Source organism: Panulirus ornatus, chromosome 71 (assembly GCF_036320965.1).
Source record: "Panulirus ornatus isolate Po-2019 chromosome 71, ASM3632096v1, whole genome shotgun sequence".
NCBI lineage: Eukaryota > Metazoa > Arthropoda > Malacostraca > Decapoda > Palinuridae > Panulirus > Panulirus ornatus.
In genome coordinates this window covers 13,525,223-13,540,562 of record NC_092294.1, presented here as the reverse complement: position 1 = coordinate 13,540,562, position 15,340 = coordinate 13,525,223, and the positions used below count along the sequence as shown (strand labels likewise).

The following is a 15,340-nucleotide window of genomic DNA, read 5'->3' as shown; positions in this document are numbered from 1 at the left end:
TATTCGTAAGTAAGTAGGAGAGATGGTCAGAGCATTATTGGATTACGTGTTAATGGATAGGCGAGTGAAAGAGAGACTTTTGCATGTTAAGTGCTGAGAGGGGCAACTGGAGGGATGTCTGATCATTATCTTGTAGAAGTGAAGGTGAAGATTTGTAAAAGTTTTTAGAAAAGGAGAGAGAATGTTGGGGTGAAGTGAGTGGTGAGAATAAGTGAGCTTGGAGAAGAGACTTGTGTGAAGAAGTACCAGGAGAGACTGAGTACAGAATGGCAAAAGGTGAGAGCAAATGACATAAGGGGAGTTGGGGAGGAATGGGATGTATTTGGGGAAGCAGTGATGGCTTGAGCAAAAGATGCTTGTGGCATGAAAAAGGTGGGAGGTGAGCAGATTAGAAAGGGTAGCGAGTGGTGGGATTAAGAAGTAAGATTGTCAGTGAAAGAGAAGAGAGATGCGTTTGGACAATTTTTGCAGGGAAATAATGCAAATTACTGGAGATGTATAAAAGAAAGAGGCAGGAGGTCAAGAGAAAGGTGCAAGAGGTGAAAAAGAGGGCAAATGAGAGTTGGGGTGAGAGAGTATCATTATAACTTAGGGAGAATAAAAATATGTTTTGGAAGGAGGTAAATAAAGTGCGTAAGACAAGAGAACAAATGGAAACATTGGTGAAGAGGGCTGATGGGGAGGTGGTAACAAGTGGTGGTAAAGTGAGGAGATGGAGCGAGTATTTTGAAGTTTTTTTTTTTTTAATGTGTCTGATGATAGAGTGGCAGATATAGGATGTTTTGGTTGAGGTGGTGTGAGAAGTGAGAGGGTCATGGAGAAAGGTTTGGTGAACAAAGAAGAGATAGTGAGGGCATTGTGGAAGATGAAAGCTGGGGGCAGTGGGACTGGATGGTACTGCAGTGGAATTCATTAAAAAAGGGGGTGACTGTGTTGTTGCCTGGTTGGTGAGGATATTCAATGTATGTATGGTTCATGGTGAAGTGCCTGAGGATTGGCGGAATGCATGCATAGTGCCATTGTACAAAGGCAAAGGGAAAAAGGCGAGTATTCAAAATACTGAGGTATATGTTTGTTGAGTATTCCTGGGAAATTTTAAGGAAGGGTCTTGATTGAGAGGGTAAAGGTATGTACAGGGCAGATTGGGGAAGAACAGTGTGGTTTCAGAAGTGGTAGAGGATGTGTGGATCAGGTGTTTGCTTTGAAGAATGTATGTGAGAAATACTTAGAAAAACAGATGGATTTGTATGCAGCATTTATGGATCTGGAGAAGACATATGATAGGGTGGTAAGAGATACTTTGTGGAAGCTATTAAGAGTATATGGTGTGGGAGGTAAGTTGCTAGAAGCAGTGAAAAGTTTTTATCAAGGATGTAAGGCCTGTGTACGAGTAGGAAGATAGGAAAGTGATTGGTTCCAAGTGAATGTCAGTTTGTGGCAGGAATGTGTGACGTCTCCATGATTGTTTAATATGTTTACTGATGGGGTTGTTAGGGAGGTGAATGCAAGAGTTTTGGAGAGGGGCAAGTATGCAGTCTGTTGTGGATGAGAGGGCTTGGGAAGTGAGTCAGTTGTTGTTCGCTGATGATACAGCACTGGTGGCTGATTAGGGTGAAAAACCACAGAAGCTGGTGACTGAGTTTGGCAAAGTGTGTGAAAGAAGCAAGCTGGGAGTAAATGTGAATAAGAGCAAGGTTATTAGGTACAGTAGGGTTGTGGGACAAGTTAAAGTTAATTGGGAGGTAAGTTTGAATGGAGAAAAACTGGAGGAAGTGAAGTCTTTCATATATCTGGGAGTGGACTTAGCAATGGATGGAACCATGGAAGCGGAAGTGAGTTACAGGGTGGGGGACAGGGGGAAGGTACTGGGAGCATTGAAGAATGTGGAAGGTGAGAATGTTATCTCGGAGCAAAAATGGATGGATATGTTTTTGAAGGAATGGGGGTTACAATACTGTTATATGGTTGCAGGGCGTGGGCTATATTATAGATAGGGTTGCATGGAGGGTGGATGTATTTAAAATAAAATTTATCAGGACAATAATGTGTGAGGAGGTTTGATTGAGGAGTAATGAAAGGGTAAGAGGTAATGTGGTAATAATAAAAAGAGTGTGTGGTTGAGAGAGAGCAGTAGAGGGTGTATTGAAATGGTTTGGTCACATGGAGAGAATGAGTGAGGAAAGATTGACAAAGAGGACATATAAGTCATAGGTGGAGGGAACAAGTGGGAGACCTAATTGGAGGCGGAAGGATGGAGTGAAAAAGACTTGAGCGATCGAGGCGTAAACATACAGGAGAGTGAAAGGTGTGCAAGGAATAGAGTGAATTGGAACGATGTTGTATACCAGGGTCGACGTGCTGTCAATGGATTGAACGAGGGCACGCGAAGCATGTGGGGTAAACCATGGTAATATTTTGTGGGGCCTGGATGTCAATAGAGCTATGGTTTCGGTGCAGTGCTCATGCCAGCCAGAGAATGAGTGTGGACAAATGAGGCCTTTTCTGTCTGTTTTACTGGTGGTGATGCTGTTTCCTGTGGGGTGGGTTGGCACCAGGAATGGATGAAGGCAAGTATGAATGTGTACACATGTATATATGTATATTGGAAAGGATCACAATTTTGCGCGTGATCAAGATATTCCTTTGAGTCCACGGGGAAAATGAAACACGATAAGTTCCCAAGTGCGCTTATGTGTAATAATAACATCATCAGGGGAGACACAAGAGAGAAATATATGTCAGTTTATAAACATCAAAGAGAGGAAGTTAGGATGCCATTTGGTAAACGTGATTGTCCAAGACATACGACGAGTGTTCATAAACTTATTTTACATTTCATCAACAATGAAGCTATCTAATTTGTATAGACCATCATAAATATTAAGATTATAATTCTTTGTGTATTTAATACTAGAAGATTCAATGATATTTCTTGTGATAATAGAGTTAAGAGTTAATAACCGAGATGGCATTACTCCAGTCAATACAATGATCATAGTTTTTAACGTGATTAAACAAGGCATTTGATTCTTGTCCTGTTCTTATACTATATTTATGTTGCTTAAGTCTAACAGAAAGATCTTTACCAGTCTGACCAACATAAAATTTATCACAATTTCCACATGGCCCTTTATAGATGCATCCAAGATAATTTTTCTGGTGAATTCCTGATGAAGATATTCTTTATAGTATTCTGGTTGCTGAAGGCAACATTTACATTAAAGGATTTAAGCAACATTGGAAGTAAAGTGAAATTATTATTAAAAGGGAGAACTAAAAGATTCTTGGTGTCAGTGGGAGGTTTGGGTTCAACTCTATAAAATGATTTCTTTGCTAACTTAAAGGATTTATCAATGAAAGATGTTGGGTACTTTAACTTAGATCCAATAGAATATATCTTCTCAAACTCATCATCAATAAACTCTGGACTGCAAATACGTAATGCCCTAAGGAACATAGATTGAAATGATGATAATTTAACTTGTCATGTTGAGATGAGTAATAATGGATATATGAGCATACATTGGTGGGTTTTCTGTATATGCTAAACTTAAACTTGTTTCCTTGTCTATGGATCATGCAATCTAAAAATGGTAACATTTCATTATTTTCATTTTCTACAGTAAATTTGATGGAAGGTACTAAATTGTTAAGTAAGGGGAGAAATATTTGTAAATTTTCATTTGTTGGTCAAACACAAAGAACATTATCTACATACCTAAACCAAATTGCATTAGAAGGTAAGATATCCTTTAGTAATTTTGTTTAAAAAAAAATTCCATATAAAGATTACTTAGTAAGGTGAAAGAGGGCTACCCATTGCCATACCAAATGTTTGAGCATAATAATCTCCATTGAATTGAAATACACAGTCCTTTATGCACAATTTTATCAGTTCAATGAAAACAGACTTGGAAACAGGTAAATGAATATCATCTAAGACATCAAATAAATATTCTGAAAGGTCATCAACTGGAGCTTTAGTGAAAAGTGAGGAAACATCAATGCTTACTAGTTTGAAATCAAAATTAACATTGATATTAGAATTTGATACCTTACCCACTAAAGGGCTTAATAAAGAAACTAACTATTCTGACAATTGATATGTGATGGAGCCTACTGAACTCACTATAGGTCTTGCTTGAAAATTCTGTTTGTGTGTTTGTATAAGTCCATTACATATATGGGAATGAAGAGGACAAAGATAACAAACTTTTGATAAGAGAACTGTTACCTTTCAACAACAACTTCATTTCTTTATTGAAATGGGGAATTAACTGCTTCTAAGGGATTTTTTACTAAGTTTAGAATATATTGTGTCATCATTTAAAAGATCATTCATTTTAGATAAATAGTTACTTTTGTCTTAAATCACAACAGTGTTAGCCTTATCTGCTTTAGTACTATGTATATCCTTGTCTTTTTTTAGGGCATTAATAGCTTTTATAAATCTTCTAGGGCAATTAGGTTCCACCGGTTTTGACAAACTGACCTACACTAAACCCTTAGATATTAATTTCATCATTACTTAAATTACTGTATTTCTCTAAATTACAAAAAGACTGACATCAACACAGTTGACTTCTCTGTTAGAGCACACAAAACTTAAACCATAGCCTAATGCAAACAAGGAATCCTTATCTAGTTGTTTATAAACTAATAAATAACTAGATAAGGATTCCTCGTGTGCATTAGGCTATGGTTTAAGTTTTGTGTGCTCTAACAGAGAAGTCAACTGTGTTGATGTCAAAGTCTTTTTGTAATTTAGAGAAATACAGTAATTGAAGTATTGATGAAATTAATATCTAAGGGTTTAGTGTAAGCCAGTTTGTCAAAACCAGTGGAACCTAATTGCCCTAGAAGATTTATAAGAGCTATTAATACCCTAAAAAAAGACAAGGATATACATAGTGCTAAAGCAGATAAGGCTAACACTATTGTGATTAAAGACAAAAGTAACTATTTATCTAAAATGAATGATCTTTTAAATGATGACACAATATATTCTAAACTTAGTAAAAATCCCTTAGAAGCAGTTAATTCCCAATTTCAATAAAGAAATGAAGTTGTTGTTGAAAGGTAACAGTTCTCTCATCAAAAGTTTGTTATCTTTGTCCTCTTCATTCCCATATATGTAATGGACTTATCCAAACACACAAACAGAATTTTCAAGCAAGACCTATAGTGAGTTCAGTAGGCTCCATCACATATCAATTGTCAAAATGGTTAGTTTCTTTATTAAGCCCTTTAAAGGGTAAGGTATCAAATATCATGAACAATGTAGATTTAGTTAACAAGCTAAACAATATCAATGTTAATTTTGATTTCAAACTAGTGAGCTTTGATGTTTCCTCACTTTTCACTAAAGTTACAATTGATGACCTTTTAGAATATTTATTTGATGTCTTAGATGATATTCATTTACCTGTTTCAAAGTCTGTTTTCATTGAACTGATAAAATTGTGCATAAAGGACTGTGTATTTCAATTCAATGGAGATTATTATGCTCAAACATTTGGTATGGCAATGGGTAGCCCTCTTTCACCTTACTAAGTAATCTTTATATGGAATTTTTTTTTAAACAAAATTACTAAAGGATATCTTACCTTCTAATGCAATTTGGTTTAGGTATGTAGATAATGTTCTTTGTGTTTGACCAACAAATGAAAATTTACAAATATTTCTCCCCTTACTTAACAATTTAGTACCTTCCATCAAATTTACTGTAGAAAATGAAAATAATGGAATGTTACCATTTTTAGATTGCATGATCCCATAGACAAGGAAACAAGTTTAAGTTTAGCATATACAGAAAACCCACCAATGTATGCTCATATATCCATTATTACTCATCTCAACATGACAAGTTAAATTATCATCATTTCAATCTATGTTCCTTAGGGCATTACATATTTGCAGTCCAGAGTTTATTGATGATGAGTTTGAGAAGATATATTCTATTGGATCTAAGTTAAAGTACCCAACATCTTTCATTGATAAATCCTTTAAGTTAGCAAAGAAATCATTTTATAGAGTTGAACCCAAACCTCCCATTGACACCAAGAATCTTTTAGTTCTCCCTTTTAATAATAATTTCACTTTACTTCCCATGTTGCTTAAATCCTTTAATGTAAATGTTGCCTTCAGCAACCAGAATACTATAAAGAATATCTTCATCAGGAATTCACCAGAAAAATTATCTTGGATGCATCTATAAAGGGCCATGTGGAAATTGTGATAAATTTTATGTTGGTCAGACTGGTAAAGATCTTTCTGTTAGACTTAAGCAACATAAATATAGTATAAGAACAGGACAAGAATCAAATGCCTTGTTTAATCACGTTAAAAACTATGATCATTGTATTGACTGGAGTAATGCCATCTCGGTTATTAACTCTTAACTCTATTATCACAAGAAATATCATTGAATCTTCTAGTATTAAATACACAAAGAATTATAATCTTAATATTTATGATGGTCTATACAAATTAGATAGCTTCATTGTTGATAAAATGTAAAATGATAAGTTTATGAACACTCGTCGTATGTCTTGGACAATGTTTACCAAATGGCGTCCTAGCTTCGTCTCTTCGATGTATACCAACTGACTTATATTTCTCTCTTGTATCTCCGCTGATGATATGATTATTACATGAAAGCGCACTTGGGAACTTATCGTGTTTTATTTTCCCCGTGGACTCACAGGAATATCTTAACCACGCGCAAAATTGTGATCCTTTCCGATATACATATATATACACGTGTACATATTCATACTCTCCTTCATCCATTCCCAGTGCCAACCCATCCCACAGGAAACAGCATCACCACCAGTAAAACAGACAGAAAAGGACACATTTGTCCACACTCATTCTCCAGCTGTCATGAGCACTGCACCGAAACCACAACTCTATCCACATCCAGGCCGCACAAAACATTTCCATGGTTTACCCCAGACGCTTTTGTGTGCCCTGGTTCAATCCATTGACAGCACATTGACCCTGGTATACGACATTGTTCCAATTCACTCTACTCCTTGCACGCCTTTCACTCTCCTGTATGTTTACGCCTCAATCGCTCAAGTCTTTTTCACTCCATCCTTCCACCTCCAATTTGGTCTCCCACTTGTTCCCTCCACCTCTTGACTCGTATGTCCCCTGTCAATCTTTCCTCACTCATTCTCTCCATGTGACCTAACCATTTCAATACACCCTCTACTGCTCTGCTCTCTCAACCACACACTCTTTTTATTACCACACATCTCTGTTTCTGTTACCTCACACCACATATTATTATCCTCAAACATTTACAACACATCCACCCTCCTCCATACAACCCTATCTATAATATAGCCCACATATTGCAACTATATATAACATTGTTGGAGCCCCCATTCCTTCAAATATACCCAATTTTGCTCTCCGAGCTAACATTCGCCTAGCCTTCCATATTCTTCGATGCTCCCAGTACCTTCTCCGTCCCCCACCCCGTGACTCACTTCCGCTTCCATGGTTCCAACCACTTCTAAGTCCACTCCCAGATATCTAAAACACTTCACTTCCTGCAGTTTTTCTCCATTCAAACTTACCTCCCAATTTATGTGTCCCTCAACCCTACTGAACCCGGTAATAATAATAATAACCTTGTTCGTATTCACATTTACTCCTGGCTTTCTTCTTTCACACACTTTACCGAACTCAGTCACCAGCTTCTGCAGTTTTCACCCGAATATGCCACCAGTGCTGTATCATCAGCGAACAACAACTGACTCACTTCCCAAGCTCTCTCATCCACAACAGACTGCATACTTGCCCCTCTCCAAAACTCTTCCATTCGCCTCCCTAACAACCCCATCAATAAACTTATCAAACAACCATGGAGACATCACGCACCCCTGCTGCAAACTGACATTCACTTGGAACCAATCACTTTCCTAGCTTCCTACTCGTACACAGGCCTTACATCCTTGATAAAAACTTTTCACTGCTTCTAGCAACTTACCTCCCACACCATATACTCTTAATAGCTTCCACAAAGTATCTCTTACCACCCTATCATATGCCTTCTCCAGATCCATAAATGCTGCATACAAATCCATCTGTTTTTCTAAGTATTTCTCACATACATTCTTCAAAGCAAACACCTGATCCACACATCCTCTACCACTTCTGAAACCACACTGTTCTTCCCCAATCTGATGCTCTGTACATACCTTTACCCTCTCAATCAATACCCTCCCATATAATTTCCCAGGAATACTCAACAAACTTATACCTCAGTATTTTGAACACTCGCCTTTATTCCCTTTGCCTTTGTACAATGGCACTATGCATGCATTCCGCCAATCCTCAGGCACTTCACCATGAACCATACATACATTGAATATCCTCACCAACCAGGCAACAACACAGTCACCCCCTTTTTTAATGAATTCCACTGCAGTACCATCCAGTCCCACTGCCCCCAGCTTTCATCTTCCACAATGCCCTCACTATCTCTTCTTTGTTCACCAAACCTTTCTCCATGACCCTCTCACTTCTCACACCACCTCAACCAAAAAACATCCTATATCTGCCACTCTATCATCAGACACATTAAAAAAAAACTTCAAAATACTCGCTCCATCTCCTCACTTTACCACCACTTGTTACCACCTCCCCATCAGCCCTCTTCACCAATGTTTCCATTTGTTCTCTTGTCTTACGCACTTTGTTCACCTCTTTCCAAAATATATTTTTATTCTTCCTAAGCTATAATGATACTCTTTCACCCCAACTCTCATTTGCCCTCTTTTTCACCTCTTGCACCTTTCTCTTGACCTCCTGCCTCTTTCTTTTATACATCTCCATTCATTTGCATTATTTCCCTGAAAAAATCGTCCAAATGCTTCTCTCTTCTCTTTCTCTAACAATCTTACTTCTTCATCCCACTACTCACTACCCTTTTCAATCTGCCCACCTCCCACCTTTTTCATGCCGCAAGCATCTTAAGCGCAAGCCAGTGCTGCTTCCCCAAATACATCCCATTCCTCCCCAACTCCCCTTATGTCATTTGCTCTTACCTTTTGCCATTCTGTACTCAGTCTCTCCTGGTACTTCTTCACACAAGTCTCTTCTCCAAGCTCACTTATTCTCACCACTCACTTCACCCCAACATTCTCTCTTCTTTTCTAAAAACCTCTACAAATCTTCACTTCACCTCCACAAGATAATGATCAGACATCCCTCCTGTTGCCCCTTTCAGCACTTAACATGCAAAAGTCTCTTTTATGCGCCTATCAATTAACACATAATCCAATAACACTCTCTGGCCATCTCTCCTACTTACATACGTGTACTTATGTATATCTCTCTTTTTAAACCAGGTATTCCCAATCACTAGTCCTTTTTCAGCACACAAATCTTCAAGCTCTTCACCATTTTCATTTACAACAGTGAACACCCCATGTACACCAATTATACCCTCAACTGCCACATTACTCACCTTTGCATTCAAATCACCCATCACTACTAGCCTGGTCTCGTGCATGAAAGGTGCAAACACACTCACTCAGCTGCTCCCTAAACACTTGCCTCTCATGATCTTTCTTCTCATGCCCAGGTGCATAGGCACCAATAATCACCTATCTCTCTCCATCCACTTTCAGTTATACCAATATCAGTCTAGAGTTTACTTTCTTACACTCTATCACATATTCCCACAACTCCTGCGTCAGTAGTGCTACTCCTTCCTTTGCTTGTCCTCTCACTAATCCCTGACTTTACTCCCAAGACATGCCCAAACGACTCTTCCCCTTTATCCTTGAGCTTTGTTTCACTCAGAGCAAAAACGTCTAGGTTTCTTTCCTCAAACATACTACCTATCTCTCCTTTTTTAATCCTCTTTGTTACATCCACACACATTTATACACCCCAATCTGAGCTTTCAAGCAGGATGAGCACTCCCCGCATGACTCCTCCTTCTGTTTCCCCTTCATTAAGTTAATTACAAGGAGGTGAAGGTTTCTAGGCCCCCCACTTCCACCACCTGTAGTCGCCTTCTACAACATGTGGGAAATACGTGGAAAGTATTCTTTCTCCCCTATCCCCATGGATAATTATATTAATAATAATAAGGGAGAAAGAATAGTTCCCATGCATTTCCAGCCTGTTGTAGAAGGTGACTAAAGGGGACAGGAGCGAGGGGCTAGAAACCCTCCCTTCCTTGTATTTTAACTTTCTAAAAGGAGTAACAGAAGGAGATATGTGGGGAGTGCTCATCCTGCTCGAAAACTCAGAATGGGGTGTCTAAATGTGTGTGGATGTAACAAAGAGGATTAAAAAAGGAGAGATAGGTAGTATGTTTGTGGAAACCTGGATGTTTTGGCTCTGAGTGAAATGAAGCTCAAGACTAAAGGGGAAGAGTTGTTTGGGCATGTCTTGGGAGTAAAGCCAGGGATTGGAGAGGAAAAGAGTAAAGGAAGGAGTAGCACTACTGAAGCAGTTGTTGTGGAAGTATGTGATAGGGTGTAAGAAAGTAAACTCTAGACTGATACTGGTTAAACTGAAAGTGGATGGCGAGTGATGGGTGATTATTGGTGCCTAAGCACCTGGGCATGAGAAGAAAGACCATAAGAGGCAAGTGCTTTGGGAGCAGCTGAGTGAGTGTGTTTGCAGCTTTCATGCATGAGACCAGGCTAGTGATGGGTGATTTGAATGCAAAGGTGAGTAATGTGGCAGTAAGGGTGTAATTGGTGTACATGGGGTGTTCAGTGTTGTAAATGAAAATGGTGAAGAACTGAAAAAGGACTATTGATTGGGAATACCTGGTTTAAAAAGAGAGATATACATAAGTATACGCATGTAAGTAGGAGAGATGGCCAGAGAGTGTTATTGGATTACATGTTAACTGATAGGCGCATAAAAGAGACTTTTGGATGTTAAGTGCTGAAAGGGGCAACTGGAGGGATGTCTGATCATTATCTTGTGGAGGCGAAGGTGAAGATTTGTAAAAGATTTTAGAAAAGAAGAGAGACTGTTGGGGTGAAGAGAGTGGTGAGAATAAGTGAGCTTGGAGAGGAGACTTGTGTGAAGAAGTACCGGGAGAGATTGAGTACAGAATGGCAAAAGGTAAGAGCAAATGACAAATTAGGGGTGTTGGGGAGGAATGGGATGTATTTGGGGAAGCAGTGATGGCTTGCGCAAGAGATGCTTGCGGCATAAAAAAGGTGGGAGGTGGGCAGATTAGAAAGGGTAGTGAGTGGTGGGATGAAGAAGTAAGATTGTTAGTAAAAGAGAAGAGAGATGCGTCTGGACAATTTTTGCAGGGAAATAATGCAAATTACTGGAGATGTATAAAAGAAAGAGGCAGGAGGTCAAGAGAAAGGTGCAAGAGGTGAAAAAGAGGGCAAATGAGAGTTGGGGTGAGAGAGTATCATTATAACTTAGGGAGAATAAAAATATGTTTTGAAAGGAGGTAAATAAAGTGTGTAAGACAAGAGAACAAATGGAAACATTGGTGAAGAGGGCTGATGGGGAGGTGGTAACAAGTGGTGGTAAAGTGAGGAGATGGAGTGAGTATTTTGAAGTTTTTTTTTTTTTAATGTGTCTGATGATAGAGTGGCAGATATAGGGTGTTTTGGTTGAGGTGGTGTGAGAAGTGAGAGTGTCATGGAGAAAGGTTTGGTGAACAAAGAAGAGATAGTGAGGGCATTGTGGAAGATGAAAGCTGGGGGCAGTGGGACTGGATGGTACTGCAGTGGAATTCATTAAAAAAGGGGGTGACTGTGTTGTTGCCTGGTTGGTGAGGATATTCAATGTATGTATGGTTCATGGTGAAGTGCCTGAGGATTGGCGGAATGCATGCATAGTGCCATTGTACAAAGGCAAAGGGAAAAAGGCGAGTATTCAAAATACTGAGGTATAAGTTTGTTGAGTATTCCTGGGAAATTTTAAGGAAGGGTCTTGATTGAGAGGGTAAAGGTATGTACAGGGCAGATTGGGGAAGAACAGTGTGGTTTCAGAAGTGGTAGAGGATGTGTGGATCAGGTGTTTGCTTTGAAGAATGTATGTGAGAAATACTTAGAAAAACAGATTATTTGTATGCAGCATTTATGGATCTGGAGAAGGCATATGATAGGGTGGTAAGAGATACTTTGTGGAAGCTATTAAGAGTATATGGTGTGGGAGGTAAGTTGCTAGAAGCAGTGAAAAGTTTTTATCAAGGATGTAAGGCCTGTGTACGAGTAGGAAGATAGGAAAGTGATTGGTTCCAAGTGAATGTCAGTTTGCGGCAGGAATGTGTGATGTGTCCATGATTGTTTAATATGTTTACTGATGGGGTTGTTAGGGAGGTGAATGCAAGAGTTTTGGAGAAGGGCAAGTATGCAGTCTGTTGTGGATGAGAGGGCTTGGGAAGTGAGTCAGTTGTTGCTCTCTGATGATAAAGCGCTGGTGGCTGATTCAGGTGAAAAACTGCAGTTGTTGTTGACTGAGTTTGGTAAAGTGTGTGAAAGAAGAAAGCTGAGTAAATGTGAATAAGAGCAAGGTTATTATTATTAGGTTCAGTAGGGTTGAGGGACAAGTTAATTGGGAGGTAAGTTTGAATGGAGAAAAACTGGAGGAAGTGAAGTCTTTTAGATATCTGGGAGTGGACTTAGCAATGGATGGAACCATGGAAGCAGAAGTGAGTTACAGGGTGGGGGACAGGACGAAGGTACAGGGGGCATTGAAGAATGAGGAAAGCGAGAATGATTATGTTTGAAAGAATAGTGATTCTAATGTATTTATTATATGGTTGTGTGAGGCATGGGGCTATATAGATTAGATTGTGCATGAAGGTGGATGTGTTGGAAATGATTTAAATGTTTCAGTACTATGTCGTGTGAGGTGGTTTGATCCTGTAAGTAATGAAAGGGTAACAGAGCTGTGTGGTAATAAAAAGAGTGTGTGGTTGAGAGAGAAGAAGAGGTTGTATTGAAGAGGTTTGGTCACATGGAAAGAATGAGTGAGGAAAGATTGACAAAGAGGACATATGAGTCAAGAGGTGGAGGGAACAAGTGGGAGACCAAATTGGAGGTGGAAGGATGGAGTGAAAAAGACGAGCAATCTTGGCCTAAACATCCAGGAGGGTGAAAGGCATGCAAGGAGTAGAGTGAATTGGAGCTATGTGATGTACCTGGGTTGATATGCTGTCAATGAATTGAACCAGGGCATGTGAAGCGTCTGGGGTAAACCATGGAAAGTTCTGTGGGGCCTGGATGTGGAAAGTGAGCTGTGGTTCCAGTGCATTACACATGACAGCTAGAGACTGAGTGTGAACGAATGTGGCCTTTGTTGTCTTTTCCTAGCACTACCACACATGCGTGTGGAGGGAGGGGTGTAATTTCATGTGTGGCGGGGTGGTAATGGGAATGGATGAAGGCAGCAAGTATGAATATGTACATACATGTGCATATATGTATATGTCTGTATATGTAAATGTTGAAATGTATAGGTATGTACACATGCGTGTGTGGGCACTTGTGTATCTACATGTGCATGTGGGTCGGTTGGGCCATTCTTTCACCTGTTTCCTTGCGCCACCTCGCTGATGTGGGAGACAGTGACTAAGTATGATGATAATAATAAAATATTATTATCCTTGATCACTGTTTCCCGCATCAGGAAATAGATGAAGAATGGCCCATTTACTCATATACACACATATATGTACATAAATGCCCTTACATGCACATATACATACATGTACATATCAACATATACACAAACTCTACATATATATACACGTACATATTCATACTTGCTTGCCTTCATCCATTCCTGATGCTACCCTGCCCCACAGGAAACAGCATAGCTACCCTCTTCTTCGGCGAGGCAGTGCCAGGAAAAAAAAAGCAAGCCACATTCATTCACATTTAGTCTCTAGCTGTCACTTGTAATGCACCGAAACCACAACTCTCTGTCCACATCCAGGCCACACAGCCCTTTCCATGGTTTACCCCTTGACGTTTCACATGCCCTGGTTTAGGTCACTGACAGCATGTGGACGCCAGTATACCACATCGTTCCAATTCACTCTATTCCTTGCACGCCTGTCACCCTCCTCTATGTTCAGGCCCCTATTGCTCAAAATCTTGTTCACTCCATCCTTCCACCTCCAATTTGGTTTTCCGCTTCTTGTTCCCGCCTCCTCTGACACATATCCTTTTGTCAACATTTTCTCACTCATTTTCTCCATATGTCCAAACCATTTCAACACACCTACCTTCTTCTGGTCTCTCAACCACTCTTTTTATTACCACACATCTCTCTTTACATTTAAACCCAACATTTGTGCAGAATGTGCTTAACTAAACAAACCCTTTTGTACAGTCCCAATATTATGTTGCATGTGCTATCCTCATGTTTTGAGCCTTTAGGTGCATCAAATAAAATGTATCATGAAATTCTATTTTTCCATTCATCCCTGTTTGCTATTAAGTATTAGTTGAGTGGCAGCCAAGGACCAGGGAGGTAAATTACCAATACTACATGCTTGGGTATCAGGAGGGTTACTGACACTTTCATAGTGAGCCAGCACTTAAGTGATTGTCAAGTTGCATTCCTCTGAACCAGGTAGCTGTCTTTTCTTTCTGCCTCACTCACATGTGGGCGGCTGGCATTCTGTCCACAAACATCCAATATCTCCTTGTCACACATTACACTTAACTCACACAGCTCATTCTTCGTAACTAGATTTTCTTTTAGTAAGCACTATGTGGTAGCCCTGCCTTTTGGCAAAATGGTAGCTGTAGATAGAAGTAATACAGAAGAACATTTATGCAGGAGCATTAGGTAGAAACATTATGTAGTAGTAGTTGGTAGGATAATTAGATAGAAGTATTCAGTAGGAACATTAGGAAGAGGCCTCTGCAACTTCTGCCCCTCTCTGTCTCCTTCCTCTGACGCCTGTTCCCTTCTGGAACTCCCTCAAGGGGGTGGCCGCAGCAATTGAGTCTCCATAACTAGTGAACTCCAGTGTTGCTTCTTAGCCTTTAGTGCCTCACCCTTAACAGGCCACTGCCAGAGGACTAAGTCTAGTGTAGTGTTTGCAGAGATACCAACATAATGTTCCTCCTGATTACTACTACCTAATGCTCCTGCCTAAGTTCCTCCATACTAATTCTACTATTGCTCCTGACTAAATGTTCCTACCTACTACTACTGTCTAATGCTCCTACTATTTTGCCAAAAGGCAGGAGTAGTGCATAGTGATCACTGCAAGAGAATCTTAGTTACAAAGAATGAGCTGAGTTAAGTGTTATCAAGTTATGTGTGCCAAGGAGAGATTGTGTGCTTGCGGACAGAATGTGGGTGATGC

The 15,340-nt window shown here is 39.6% G+C and overlaps 1 protein-coding gene across 5 annotated transcripts in view; it reads right to left on the bottom strand.

Annotated features, from left to right (window-relative positions):
• jumu (Forkhead box protein N4 jumeau) overlaps positions 1-15,340 on the bottom strand; it is a 267,344-nt gene that overhangs the window by 7,346 nt on the left and 244,658 nt on the right. The window lies entirely within an intron of this gene.